This window comes from Chiloscyllium punctatum, chromosome 50, assembly GCF_047496795.1.
Source record: "Chiloscyllium punctatum isolate Juve2018m chromosome 50, sChiPun1.3, whole genome shotgun sequence".
In the NCBI taxonomy this organism is placed as follows: Eukaryota; Metazoa; Chordata; class Chondrichthyes; order Orectolobiformes; family Hemiscylliidae; genus Chiloscyllium; species Chiloscyllium punctatum.
Window position 1 is genome coordinate 45,954,277 of NC_092788.1, and position 15,864 is coordinate 45,970,140.

A 15,864-nucleotide genomic window follows, 5' to 3' on the forward strand; every position below is an offset into this window, starting at 1 on the left:
CCGTGCTTCAGAAGGATAAGATTACAAGGGGCATGGACAGGGTGGATAGACAGCAGCTGTTCCTTTTCGTCAAAGGCCCACAATTTTAAAGTGAAGTGTTTGAGGTTTCGTGCGGATTTGAGGACTGTTTTTCACCCAGAGTTGTTGGGGTCTGGAATGCGCTTCTTGAGATGGGAGTTGTTATGATAACCTCACAACCCATTGGAAAATACACGGTTGTGCACTTGAAATGCCATAAGATTCACGGCTACACGCCTTGAGTCGGAAAGTAGGACTAATGTAGACCGTGCTGTATTTCTGATGGTACAGAGTCTGTGCTTCTGTGATTGTATGGTTGTGGAAGGTCAATCATTGAGTAGTTTAAGATAGGATTTGATGGGTTTTTGAAGAATATCTTACCAAACTTATATGAGTGAACTTCTAATATCTTCTGAAAATATATCATTGGCAAAATTAAAAGAAAAAGGTGCAGCTTTCTGTCAGTGTGTTACCGGATAATTGAGGACAGGGAAATAGCAGAACTATGGAACAAATACTTCAGTTAAGGCTTCACAGAAGAAAGCAAAACAAAAAAAAACTTCCAAGCAATACTATGAAACTTTAGTCTGATGAGAAAAAGGGAATAGAATGAAATTAGCAACTAACAGTTTTAGAGAAAGTATTGGATTGAAAGTAATGGACATAGACAAAGTGAACAGACATTTATGAAATGGGAATCATATTTGAGATAGTGGCTTTTAGCAAAATTATGGAGAAGGTATCAATGCAATACGGCTGAAAGCTCAGAAAGATTTTTGATAAAGCCCCAAGCCTTTCGTGCAAATTCGAATCCAGTGGGACTGGGGCTAATATGCGGTCATGCTTTTAGAATGGGAGAGCTGGCAGGAAACACTGATAAGGAATAAAACCATGATTTTTGAATGGAAGGCTTGGATGATATAACAAGGATCGGGATTTGGAATCCAGCTATTTCCAGTACACATTTGGTTGAGGGGTTCAATTGCAATATTCCCAAGTCCACTGACAGCACTAAACGATGTCAGCTTGTGAGTGGGTGAGGAGGATGGAAAGCTCCAAGGTGATTGAGACAAGTGGAGCGACTGGCAGATGGAGATCATTGGGAGAGATATAATGTTAAAAACATTGATGGGAACAATAGAATGGCAGCCTATCATTTGAAAAGAGGTTGGTTGAAAAACTGTTGCTCTATAAAGGAAGTTAAGCTGCATTTTTATTTATTTCTGTGCAGCCCGCAGAGTCCATGTAGGGCAGTGAGTTCTGAACACAGAAGTCAATACGGAGAATGGCATTGGCACGTTGACCAGTGTATATAGACCCAGCAAGTGGGGAGCTGTAACATTGAAAATAATCTTGATGTCACTGTCGACCAGTCAATGAAAGCAATGTTGCAGGAGCAGTAAGCAGTTTGGAAAATAAATAGTGTATTGACATTCATTTCAGGGAGATTTGAATGCAGGAGTAAGGTTCATTTACTCCAGCTGTACAGGGCCTTGGTGAGACCTCACCTCGAACATTGTGCAGTATTGTGTGCAGTTTTGGTCTTCGTACCTCATAACGGACAAACCTGACATTGAGGGAGAGCAGTGAAGGATGACAGACTGATCTCTAGGATGACAGGCTTGTTGTGGGAGCAGTTTGGGGTGACAGGGCCTGTATTCCATGGGCTTTAGGAAAATTAGTGGAGATCTCAGTGAGATATATAAAACTCTGACAGGGCGAGACAGATTGGAAGCAGGGATGATAGTTCCCCGGGCTGGCATGCCTAAAACAAGGGGCCACAGCCATATTGTATTTAATAAATGTGTGATATCAGAGAACTGCCTGTATATTGAATGGTGCTACAAAATTGATGGACCGAAGGGTTTACAGCAGTTCTTATTTTATATTTCACAATGTTTAAACATATTCAAAGAAATGAACACTGTTTGGGGAAAACTCCATTGAGGAGACTTTTGGCCATGAATGAGCATGGGGAAAGCTCAATATGTTGAATGACCTCCTCCTTTCCCAATGTTTCTGTGCAGTCTGTGGGAAAGCTCTGTAAATGTTGTCACAGGCTCTCAGATGTTAGGAAGGGGGTCTCTGCAGGGTTAACAGGAAAGTGTTTCCCATTCCCTTTTCCGATACTGAGGCTGGGGCCGGGTGTTCTGTCCGGTTTTCTCCTTTATGATCTAGGAGCAGTTTGATACAATAGTGTGTCTTGCTTGGCCGATTTGGAGACTATTGAAAAAGTGATCGCATGTCTGTATGGCTGGAGTCATTTTTAGGCGAGACCAAGAAAGCACGGAAGATTCACTTCCTGAAAGCATATTGGTAAGAAGATCAATGTTTACAATCAACATTGGACACAAGATCACTATTACTGACACCAAATGTTAGGTCTCGATACTTTATTAATTTCTTTTAACTTCCACCAGCTGCCAGACCATTAGCCTAGTCTGGATTAGTAATCTATTGACATTTCCACAACAGCACCATCTGCACATGGGGACCTATCGGAAACCACACTGGCCTGGTTAGTTTTGTGCTGCTTGAAAGCTCTATCAAAAATAATTCCCACTAATTTGACTGTCGTGATGGGACTGAAGGGGTGGTAAATGGTCAGATTGTAGTTATTCCCCTCTTAGTAGATTGGACATAGTTGATTAATTTTCCACATTACCAGGGAGATGTCAGAGTTGGAGCTGGAATGAAACAGTTTCCCCAAGGACACGGCTTGTTGTGCAGCACAAGTCTTCAGTCCTATTACAGGAATGGGGTCAGGGACCATTGCCTTTGTTGCATCTACTGTGTTCAGCTGTTTCTTCATGTCACGTGCTGCGAATCGAATTGATTGAAAACTGGCATCTGTGATTCTGTGGGCATCATGAGGAGGGTGAGGTGTTTCATCCACTCAACAATGTTTCATCTGCAATGCCATCTTCTGTGTTCGAAGTGAATATTATTCCCTCTGTATTTCTCCCTGACCATGATTAAGATGTCCGTAGTGTCAATGATGTCAGTCTTATGCAGTTTCAGAATCAAGGAACTTATCACCATGCATTATCGTTCAGTCCCCAGTGTACAGCGCTCCAGGTTGGATGGGATGTTTGAACATCTTTGACATACTTCTTTGGAAATTGTTCAAAAACAGAAATTGCTGAAGAAACTGCAGACGATGTTGCAGCATCTTCTGAAGTGAATGCAGAGTGAAACTTTCAGGTCCAGTGACCCTCTACAAAGCTCTCAGTTTCTCCAGCAATTTTTCTACTTTTATTTGCAGTATCCATAGTTATTTGTTTAATTGAAAATTTGTTCTGTAACTATTCATTTCTGGAGAAACTCAGCATGTCTTTCTGCATCTGCAGAGACAGAAACAGAGTTAGCGTTTCAAGCCTTGTGTGACACTTCTTAAGAACTGAAAAGGATTGGAAACTGGGATTTTTAATCTCTTGCCAGAGGTGGGGGATGGGTGACAGGGAAAAGAGGGTGTGGCAAAGATAAGCAGGCTTTTAACAATGGTGAACAAGAAGATGATAACGAACGGGTTTAACTTAAGACGTGACTGGGGAAAGGGATTCTCTCTACTGAGTGCAAGATAAATAAGACACAATCACACAAGGGAGGCCAGGAGGGAGAATGTTGACTATGTGACATTATATAGATCTGGCCATAATTACGTTTTCACTGTCGAGATCATCACCCCTTTTAATTTGACACGATATTAAACGTGGCAGTAAAACAATACTCAGCCCAAACTTCATATTGTTATTTGTTTTTCTCCTTATTACCAAATTCTAAGACAGCAAGAAACGTTTACTAGTGTCAATAAGAAGGCAAACACATGAAAACTCCAGTGATTACCTTTAAATGTTTGTTCTTGAAGTTAGTACTGTAGTGTAGAAGTTTGAGGGGTGACATTGTAGAAGTTTATAAAATCATGAGAGGCATGGATAGGGTGAATAGCCACGGTCTTTTCGATGGGATGGGGGAGTTCAAACATACAAGGCATAGTTTTAAGGTGAAAGACGGAAGATTTAAAAGGAACTAAGGAGCAATAGTTTTACACAGTGGGTGGTGTGTGTATGGAATGAGCTGCCAGAGGAAGTGTGGTAGATGCATGTACAGCGGCAACATTTAAAACACATTTGGACAAACATATGAATGGGAAACAGTTAGAGGCATATGGGCCAAATGAAAGCAGATGAGATGAGCTTAAAATGGCCAGCATGGACATTTAGAAATGCTTCACACAGGGTCAGTGTAGTTTTGTGAAAGGGAAATTATACTTTGCCCTGTAAAATCATGCAAAGACCTTCTGGAGATGCCAGAGAATGTAACAAGCGGACTTGATTAAGTGGATCATGTAGAAACCAGGCTTTCCAGTGCTTTTCCACAAAGTAGTACAGAATAAAAGTCCTTACACAAGACTGAATTTCGTAGGATGACGGCTAATGTTATAACATGGGATAACACATACAAATCGGAGAGTAAGGATTAATGGATCTTCATGATCAAGGTCTCTTTGCTGGAATACCACAAATATCAGTCAAATGGCATCAGTTATTTACAATGTAAAAACATTGACGACAGATGCTGGAAACCAGATTGTGGATTTGTGGTGCTGGAAGAGCACAGCAGTTAAGGCAGCATCCAAGGATCAGCAGCTGTTTCTTTTCCTCTATGGGTCAAAAACAAAGGCTCACACTTTTTTTTAGGTTTGACAAAGGGTCAGTTAGACTCGAAACGTCAGCTCTTTTCTCTCCTTACAGATGCTTCCAGACCTGCTCAGATTTTCCAGCATTTTCTCTTTTGGTTTCAGATTCCAGAATCCACAGTAATTTGCTTTTTTTCCACCACTAAATAAGGTCATGGCTCATCTCGTTGTGGTCCCAGCTACACTTTTATCTCCATGTACTATTATCCCTGATTCACCGTCAATGGACAACCAGACAAAACCAGCCTCAATATAAAATAAAGTTTCATGTATCACGAAGAGAATTCCCACTTGAATGAATTTTCCTAATTTCTATTCTGACTGAGTTTGGATGGTGTTACTGTTTCCTTTTCTAGTCCATCTCCTCCACTGCTCACAACAAATGTTAAATGTAACCAGGTTCGTGATATGGCCAATGATAAAGGTCTCAGACTGGATCAGGTTCAGTGATAGGAACAAGTCAGGCAGATTTCTTTAGTTAGCCACAAGTAACTAATAGGATTAACGGATGCGCATGGTGGATCTGTGGTTAGCACTGCTGCCTCCCGTCACCAAGAAGCTGGGTTAACTACCAACCTTGGGCTATGCTCTGCGTGGAGTTTGAGTATTCTCTATGCAGGTATCTGTGTGGGTTTCCTCACGATACTCCAATTTCTGCCCACAGTCCAAAGATATGCAGCTTAGAGTGGATTGGTCAAGCTAAATTGCCTATAGTGCCCAGGGATGTGTAGGTTAGATAGGTTAGTGATGGAAAATGCAAGGTTACATGGACAGGGAAGGGGGGGGGAAAGCTCCGGGGGATTGCTGTTCAGAGGGTCAGTGTGGACTTGATGGATGGGATATCCTGCTTCCACGCTGTAGAGATTCTACAAAAATGACAAGAAATTTGGATTATACCCAGTGGGTATATATCTGATCCACTCTCCTCTAGGTCTTGTATGTTTCAATAAGATCACCTCTCATTCCACGAGTAACCTGTTAAAGCCTTCATAATAAGGCCCTCATCCCTGGAATCCATGAAGTGAAACATCTCCGAACTGCTTCCAATGTAATTATATCCTTTCTCAGATCAGGAGACAAAGAAAAACTTAACTCAAACTCAGGTCTTGAGGTTTACGTTTTGTTCTTTCAGCATTGTAGGTCTTTTGAACTCTCTTCCCCGCAGACCAATGGAGGCAGAGATATTGAATATTTTTGAGGCACAGACAGAAGTTTCATACATAACAGTGGAGTCGAGGATTATCGGGGATTGGCAGGAACGTGCAGTGTGGGGGGAAATGTAGACAAATGTACCAAATGACACGGCTCCAGAAAATTCATTAATAAAATGCAAAACGAAATTAAAATGTTGATGAAATTTTAAGGGGGAATCCAAGATGGCCACGATCCGGAAGGTCTGCTTTGCTGGGCCTTGCATCACAGAACAGGCAAAGTGGTACTCTAACCCACTCCATCCCAGCCATTTTCTTAAAATTCAACACTAAAAGAACTATAGAATCTTTATTAATCCCGGTTTATCAAGTGGAAATGACAAAACACGGGAAAGGATCCAGTAAGTCCCAACACACGGTGCAGAAGCATCGAGTATGCCTGAGGCTGTAGCTGGAACCCAGTCTGCTCGTTCGAAACACCCAGTTACTCACCAGACCTTGGTCACTGAGTTCACCAAGTTCTGTGAAATGATTGAAGACATGATTAAAGAGAAGTTCAGCAGTATGCTACAGCTCATTCTCAGCCGTGCTCCAAAAACATGACTTGAAAGCCTTGGAAACAGAATGGATGAGTTTGAGCGCCGAACTGCAGTGGCAGAGACTACAACTGATTTCTCCAAGGAGCGGATGCTCGCCCTTGAAAAACAGGTCTGCACCTGAACGAAACAAGATCACGACCTTGTAAACAGGGGCAGGATGAAAAATGTTCACATCGACGGTCTGCTGGACCAGACGGCAGGTGGTCAGCCAGTGAGGAATTTCGAGAACTGGCTGCAGCGATTCCTTCACTTCGAAGCTGAAGAGGGACGGGTGAAAAGTGAGACAGTTCATCGGGTTATGGCGCGGAGGTCAGCCTCAGACCAGCGCCCTCGCCCTGTCCTTGAGCGATTACATAGTTATGGGGACAAACAAAGACTGATGGAAACTTCCAGAACACAGGGGAATGATCCGATGGTTTTAATTCACGAGAGCTCCAGGATTATGTTATTTCAGGACATTTCAGCAGCATTGATTCCAGAAAGAAAATCTTTTGATGATATCAAGAGAAGAGTAAGGGAACTCGGGATTCAGTATTCCTTACGGTTCCCAGCGGTGCTCTGTATTGCTTTGAATGGATCCGTGAACCCGTCTGACTCTCCAGAGTAAGCGAAAACTTTGTGGATGTTTTAAAGTAGGCTGGATGTTTCGACAGTTATGTTTCTCTCTTCAAGACATTTTCTTGGATTTTTCTGGTAGTAACCAGTGTTTAATTATAGTCGGGGATGGGTAGAGTAGTCACTTTTAACTTCTTCATTAGTGTTACTAATCATTTTCTCTTTATTTGCACAGTGCCCACCGGCAGTTCAAGCTGGAGTTTTGTTGTTAATTGCCCTGGATGCCATATTGGTAATGGGCAGAAGATAAAGTTTTGTGATATGTAAATGTCTCCGGTAGGCAGGGGTGGTGTGGCGGTAATTTACCCTATCAAGTGTCATTGGCACTTTGGTCTTTGTTTAGTTCTTTGTTTTTTTAATGTGTTTAGCTTTGGAAAGTTTTGAGAGCTGGTTATCTGTAGTAGTCGTTTTTTTGTACAGTTTTTAGGCTCTACGAGTCTTTTTTCATTCGATGTGAAACTCGAGAGTTGAAATATTGCGACAGTGTGTTATAGATAATGATGTGCTTAAATGGCATACCTGGAACATTAAGGGGAGCCATCTGACAGTCAAGAGGAAAAATATACTTTCTCGTCTTAAAAAGGAGAGCGTGAATGTTGTCCTATTGCAAGAGATGCACCTTGATGACAAGGATCATTTGACGTTACAGCAGGGCGGGTTTTATCGGGTTTATTTCTCGTCTTTTAATACTAGGAGCAGGGGAGAAGCCATACTGGACAGGAAGAATCTTCCATTTAAATTATTAGATTGTTTTAGACACTCACAGGAGGATCATAATCCCTAGAGTCTTGAACTATGGGAAATAATACAGTATTTTGAATGTTTATTGCCCCCCCCCCCCAGCGCACCCTCTTAAAATCCTGGTCATTGCATTTGCCAAATTAAGTTATCTTGCAACGTGGCACATTATTGTAGAAGGAGATTTCAACTGTCTTATGGGCCTCATGATGGGCAGAATGTTCAAACGGCCCCCAAAGTCCCCGTTATAATCTAAGCAATTAGTGGATGTGTGTACAGAACTAGATGTCTGGAGGCAGATCTACCTCACAAGTAGGGATTTTATTTTCTTCTTTAACCCACATAAATACTACACGAGGGTTGATCTCTTCCCCATCCCTGCAACAATCTTAGATTCAGTGGCATCCTGCACAATTGGGAATGTTACCCCAACATACCTGGTCCAGAAGTGAGATAGATGCCACATAATATTATGTTGGATACAGGTGAGGGTCTTATATTTTTGTCAAATCCCACAATTTCAGCAGCTCATGTGATGTAATGTATTAATTCGCTTGTCACCTTTTCGGGCTATAAGATTAATTTTACAACGTTAGAGGCCATGCCTATGGGAGGCCTTAGGGAAATAACTGATGAGGGCAAATCCTGGTTTCCTTTTAAATGATCGTGGTGGGGGGGGGGGGGGGGGGGAGTCTCTATTTCGGTATATTCATTACATGTGTCTTAGATAATGTATTTAACGTGAACTATGTCCATGTGTTTCACAAAATTAAACAAGACCTTCAAAGACGGGAGGCACTTCCAATATCCTGGCTAGGTCGAATAGCTCTTATTAAAATGAATGTCCCTCCTCATTTACTATACCCTGTGTGAATGTTTCCTTTGGTGTTTCCCAGACAGATATTTAGGAGACATGATGGCTGGTTTAGCTCTTTTATTTGGCACCATAACCAACTCTTTATCAAGCTAAGCAAATTGTAACTACACTCAGATTGTGGGGATTAGATCTCCCAGATTAAAAGCAATCAATGAAGCTCTTTTTATTATACATTAGTGGTCAGCATCAATACGGTTAGATATTGAACCCTCTCAGACAAAGTGAACTCTTTTTCCTAGACTACTTACAGTGTGGAAACAGGCCCTTCAGCCCAAAAAGCCCACACCGACCCACCACCCACCCAGGCCCATTCTTCTACATTTACCCCTTCACCTAACACTACGGGCAATTTAGCTTGGCCAATTCACCTGACCTGCATATTCTTTGGTCTATGGGAGGAAACCTATGCAGACACGGAAAGAATGTGCAAACTCCACACAGTCAATCGACTGAGGCAGGAATTGAACCTGGGTCTCTGGCGCTGTGAGGCAGCAGTGCTAACCACTGTGCCACCGTGCCACCCACTGTTGTTCTTCGGCAAAATGATAATATTTATGGAGTATTGTCATAACCCAATAATTATCAATACTGTTAAAGCATGAGTGACAATGTTTCAGATTGAGGGCAATACAACAAAATCATGTTTCTTACCCCTGTAATTGGTATACCGGGTTGTTATCCGGGGATATTGGATTCCAGGTTAAAACTGTGGGCAGGAAGGGGTGTGGCTTGCTTGAGTGATTTAGAATTAGTAGAATCCCTACAGTGTGGATACAAGCCCTTGGGCCCAGCAAGTCCACTTCGACCTTTTGAAGAGAAACCCACCCAGACCCAATCCCCTACCATCCTATATTTACCCTAACTAATGCCCAAATCTACACATCCCTGAACAGTATGGGTGATTTATCAATGACCAATTCATCTAACATGTGCATCTTTGTACTATGGGAGGAAACCCACACAGACACGGCGAGAATATGTTAACTCCACACAGCCAGTCACCCAAGGCCGGAACCAAAGCTGAGACCCTGGTGCTGTGTGGCAGCAATGCTCACCACTGAGCCACCACGTGTTATTTGATGGAGAAACAATGATGTCATTTGATCAAATAACTCGTACGTATGGACTACCTAGTAGAGACCTCTTCCGTATTTTTTCCAGATTAGAGATTCGATTGAAAAAAACACACTTTTACCACACTCATACAGATCCGATAAAGGGAAGAGGGCGCTTATTGCTTCGAATACACTCTCTGTCTGTACCCTCTATCATTAGTTGGAGAGTGTCCCCTCAGACGAGACTGTGCAGCTTTATGTTGTCTGCTAGAGAGTTGGGGATTCAGAACACTTCCGAGACATGGGAGGATAGTTGTGAAAATGCTCAAATGATTTTGCTCTGTGATCGGACCCATTCCATGCAGTTGAAAATTCTTCGTAGGGTCTATCTGACCCCAAATTGTCTCTCAAAATTCAAAGTGGGATTATCTTCAGTTTGTCCGAAATGCAGAATGACTACAGGCACTCTTACTCATTGCTTGTGGGTCTGCTGCAGACTTCATCTATATTGGAGCACTGTGTCAGATGTGATAGATTGGGTCCAGGGGACTGAATTGGAGATGGACTTGGTTTCTGTTTTCCTGGGCCTGCCCAAGGTACTTTCCACAGATGAATATGGGAAAAAAATATATATCCTTACAATCCGTACTTTCTGTGCTCGGAAAAATATTCTGTTGTGTTGGATGTCTGAACTCCCCCACCCCCAGAAAGGAAGAACTGTGAACATAAAAATGTGTATCAGTTAATGCTCTTGATGAACAAGAGCTGTCCTTTTGTTATGCTGAGCTGTATTATTTATTCCTTATTTATTTTTTAGTTTTGTTTTTTCTTCTGTCTGTGTAGTGTTTTAACTTGTTTTGTATGTACATGCAATTGGATGTAATTTTTTTTTCAGATATTTGAGTTTTGTTGTAATTGGTTTATTATAATATTAAAAATCTCTTTAAATAATTTTTTAATTAAAATGCTAACATTGATAGAATACAGTCCCAAAAAACACTCATTAGAGAGCCCACTCATGGTGGTTTATCCTGAGGATCACCACATCTCGGGTGATGGGGTGAGGCTGAGAGAGTGTCCCCTTCATGGTAATCTCTGTCCTTGTGAGGAACTGAACGTGTACTGTTGCCCTGCCTCTACATCACAAACCGGCCGTCCAGCCAACTGAGTTGGAGACTGTGTAACTGTTACAGACAGAAACAGTCACAGACAAAGAGTAAGAGAAACATTCATAATAAGGAAAGTGGTACAGTTCAGATAACAGTCAAGGTAACGCCTGAGGGTAAAATTGTTATCTGCTCGAAATTGTATTTGGAACCAAACATGTTTAGAAGTTGTTTTTGGTTTAATATCATTAAGGTGAGTCAAGTGACTCTTATGTGTTGCACACTGGGACACTAACATTTTCCTGAAACTGGGAAATATTTGGAACATTATCTGGAACATTCTATAATCGGCATTCACCAGAATATTCTATGACTGTGTGGGAGGTATTGCAAAGGCGAGAGAGAGAGAGAAGGTGTTGCATGCAGTAGTGAGAGTGGGGGACCGTGAGCCTTGTTCGGGAGTAGTTGCAATCACAGATATACAGTGAGTGTGAGGGAGCAGACAGAATATGGTGACCCTTATCCTGACAGAGCGGGGAAGGTTATTGATGCTTATCCTGTATTGCTGGACATTTCTTCAGACCTCAACTGCTGCACTGAACTCGGTAGTGAGCACAGACCATGCTCGGTGGGTCTGGTGGTGTGGCACCCTCTGAGATGGGAATGTTCCCGCTCCGTACTCACCCATCCAATACGCCCACTGTGCTCCGTCAACAAACAATGGTGTAATTGCCCCTTATCTACTAATCTGCCATTTCCCTGCCTTTGCTCTGTATCCATCTAATCCTTTCCTATCTGTGGATTTGTCCAAAAGCCTTTTCAATGTTGTTAGTGAGCCCACTTCAACCACTTCCACTGGCAGCTCAGTCTAATTTGCCAGTTCACCTTGGATTCCATGCGATCTAACCTTCTAGAGCGGCCTACTATGTGGAACCTTATCAAAGCCATTACTGAAATCCTTATAGAATATACATACATCCCTGCTCTCATCGACCTTCCTGTTCACTTCCTCAAAAATCTCTAACAAAATTTGTAAGGCATGATCCGCCAGGCACAAAGCCATGCTGACTGCTCTAAGTCAAACTATGTCTTTCCAAATGCATGCATATCTTATCTCTCAGAACCTTCTCAAGTGGTTTACCGAAAACAGGTGTGAAGCTTAGTCGTCTACATTTCCTAGGCTTTTCTTTGCAGCCCTTCTTGAATAAGGGCACAACATTTGCTACCGCCCAGTCTTCCAGGATCTTGGTCCCTAAGCTTTTCTCTCGCCACTGACAGTGGTCTCAGATATATCTGGTCAGGACCAAGGGATTTGTCTGACTTTGTGCGTTCTAATATGTCCAACAGCAACTCTACTGTGATATGGACAGTACCAAGATAGGACAACTAACCTCCCAAAGGTCACAGATCTTCATATCTTTCTTCATGATAAACACAGAGGGGAAATTGAGGACTTCACCCGTCTCTTGAGGTTATACACATGCATGTCGTTTTTGGATTTTAAAGCATCCTATTCTCTCTCTAGTTGCTCTTTATCTTTACTATACTGAATTTGGATTCACTCTAATCTTCTCAGCCAAGACTAACTCATACTCCCTTATGGCCTTGCTGATATCCTTCTTCAGTAAACTCCTCTATCCCCTGTATACCTCCAGGGATTCCCTTGGTATGAGCTGCCTGAACATGAGCCACGCTTTCTTTTTCTGGTCAGAGCCTCAATATCTCTTGACATCCAGAGTTCTCTCTTCCAGTTTCACATAACCTTCACCCTCACAGGAAAATGGAAACCTTGAACTCGAGCTATCTAACTTTTAAAGCCCTCCCACTTGCCCGGGATCCTTTTACCTGGAATCAAACTCCAATCAACTCCAATCATCCCCTGCAATCCCCTGTCTAACTCTAACAACATATGCCTTGCCCCAATTTAGAACTTGAATCTGTGGAGCAATTTTGGTCCTACCATAATTATTTTAAAATTAATATAACTCTAAACACTCATACCAAAATGCTCCCCCACTTTATCTCCTTCACCTATCCTGCCCTATTTCGCAACAGTAGGTCGTGTTTGTCCCTTCCCGAGTACGATACTCTATATATTGATTGTGGAAACTTCGCTGAACACACTTAACAAATTAAGTTCCATCTAAGTTCTTAACCATCTGGAAGCCCCAGTCAACGTTAGGAAAATGGAAATCACCCATTATAACAACCCTATTGTTGCTGCAAGTCTCCCCAGTCCCCCTGCATATTTGTTCCTTTAATTCACATTGTTAATTAGAGTGCAACCACTATAACATTACCATCCCCCTCTAACTACTTTGCACCATTTACGAAACCTCATTGGATATTATCTCAGGTATTTCAGGTTTAAATACTGGTGTGATACTCGCCTTAATCAGAACTATTGGTATTTAAACTGTTTCCATTTACATCTCTACATCACAGTGATTTTCACATCCATGACACTCCTTGTCAACGCACAGTGGAGATATGGAGCTGTAAATGGATGGGAGCTGCACATCCTGTCACTTCCAACATTGGCTGCAAGTTTCCCCACACTGGGCAGTGATCTAACACAGTGTTACCGAACAATGCAACAGCCTGGGTTTATATATGAATGAACCAGTGCGGACTGCACACCTCCCCACGCTGGACATTTAGCCCAGGATTATAGATCCAGCATTGGTGTGGGCTGCACAGAGTTCCATTCTGGACATTGCTGGGTTGTATTCTGCAGTACGCTCGCCATATCTACACAGTGCTCTATCCTGAACATACAATGGACGGGCTGGTTATGTGAGTTGGATTGCGAATGTGAGAGAACGAAACATCTGGCTATACCTTTATTTTATGTTTTCATTCTCGTGATTGGACCCTTCAAATCCAGGCTCATCCAGTTAGACCCGAACCTCTGGATGACTCATGGTGACTGTTGTTACAGCATATGGGTGTGCAACATGAACAACAAATGGAGCAGAGGCTGCAAAGAGGACAGTCTCCGTAAAATAGAATGAGGGAACCACCATCAGATCAGCCGTGGTCTTAGTGAATGGTGGGGCAGGATTGTGTGGACCACGAATGCAACTTATTCATATATTTGTGTTTCTTTGAAGCAAACTCCCCTTCTCTCCCAGTGTCCCATACTGGTGGGGAGTGAGTCCCCTCCTCCTGTTCCTGCGTAACAGGATCCTCGGGCCTCACTAGCCTCTAGATTTCCCTGTGTCCCAGTTTCGAGCAGTTGAATGACCGCCTCCTGTTCCTGTGTCCCAATCTTGAGCGGTTGAGTGACTCCCTCCTGTTCCTGTGTCCCACTCTTGAGCATTTGAATGACCGCCTCCTGTTCCTGTGTCCCAGTCTCACGCAGTTGAGTGACTCCCTCCTGTTCCTGTGTCCCAGTCTCGAGCAGTTGAATGACTCTCTCCTGATCTTGTGTCCCAGTCTCGAGCAGTAGAATAACTGGCTCCTGTTCTTGTGTCCCAGTCTTCAGCAGCTGAGTAACTCCCTCCTGTTCCTGTGTCCCAGTCACGAGCAGTTGAGTGACTGCCTCCTATTCGAAGTTTTGTGAAAATACATGTCCTCCTCCTGCTTCAGAGTAACAGGCTCCAATAGCTCTGTGTTTACCTGCTGCTCCTGTGGAATGGAGGTGAGGGACTGAATGGCCTCTTCACATTCTTTACAGCTTTTCTTGACTAAAAGCCTTTCTCCTGTTTCTGTAAAACACCATTAAAATCTGAATGATTTATTTTTGTATTTGACTCTCAGTAATTGAGCAAACCAGCTGACTGACAGAATTCAGAAGCTGAAAAGCCTCCTCCTGTTCCCGTGTTAAACTCTCAATCGTCAATCGAGTCTCAGAGATGTATAGCCTGGAAAAAGATCCATCGGTCGGGTCATCTCTACCAACCAAATATCCTAAATTAATCTTGTCTCCCTTGCCAGCACTTGGCCCATCTCCCTCTAAACACTTCCCATGCATGTATCCATCCAAATGCCTTTTAAAGGTGTAACTGTCCCTGCCTACACCACCTCTTTTGGCTGTTCAATCCATACACGCAGCAGACTCTGTGTTAAAATGTTGTCCCTCACGTCCCTTTTTAAATCTTTCTCCTCTCACCTTAAGCCTTTATATTCTATATTTGGAATTGTCTATCCTGGGAAAATACATTGACTGTTTACTTTTTCTATGCCCCTCCTGATTCTATAAACTTCTTTAAGGTCCACCCTCAGCCTCAACACCTGAAAATACTCCCAGCCTATTCAAACTCTCCCTGTAACTCCAACCCTCCAACACCTGCAACATTCTTTTACATTTCTTCTGCACCCTTTCAAGTTTGACAACATCTTTCCAACAGCAGGTTGACCAGAATTAAAGGCAATATTACAAAAGTGGCCAAACCAATGACCTGTACAGATGCAACATGTCAGGCAAACGCATAGACTCAAAGCACGCACCAATAAAGGAAAGATCACCAAGTGCCTTCTTCACTGCGCTGTCTATCTGTGACGGCACTTTCAAGGAGCGGAGAACCTGCACCACAAGGTGCCTCACAGGGCAGCGATCTGGGTTTAATTCCATCCTTGAATGACTGGCTGTGTAGAGTTTGTACATTCTCCCCGTGTCTGTGTAAGTTTCCTCCGGATGCTACGTTTCCCTCCGACAGTATAACAATATACAGATAAGGGTCGGTTGGCCATCCTAAATTCTGCATAGTACCCTTCAATGTGAGGGCAAGATGCATTAGCCATGGGAAATGCAGGCTGAGAGGGATAGGGTTGGGGTTTGTCCAGTGGGATACTGTTTAGAGGGTCGGTGTGCCCTCGATTGGCCGAAAATCCTGTTTCCTAACTGCAGGGATTCTATAATTTCTATGGAGTTCTCCTTGATTGGCAACTTTCGACAGGACCCTACCTATATGTCTTGCCTTGATTTGTCTTGCCAAAATGCAACACCTCACATTTATCTAAAATAAACTCCATCTGACACTCCTCAGTTCACCTAATTAAGT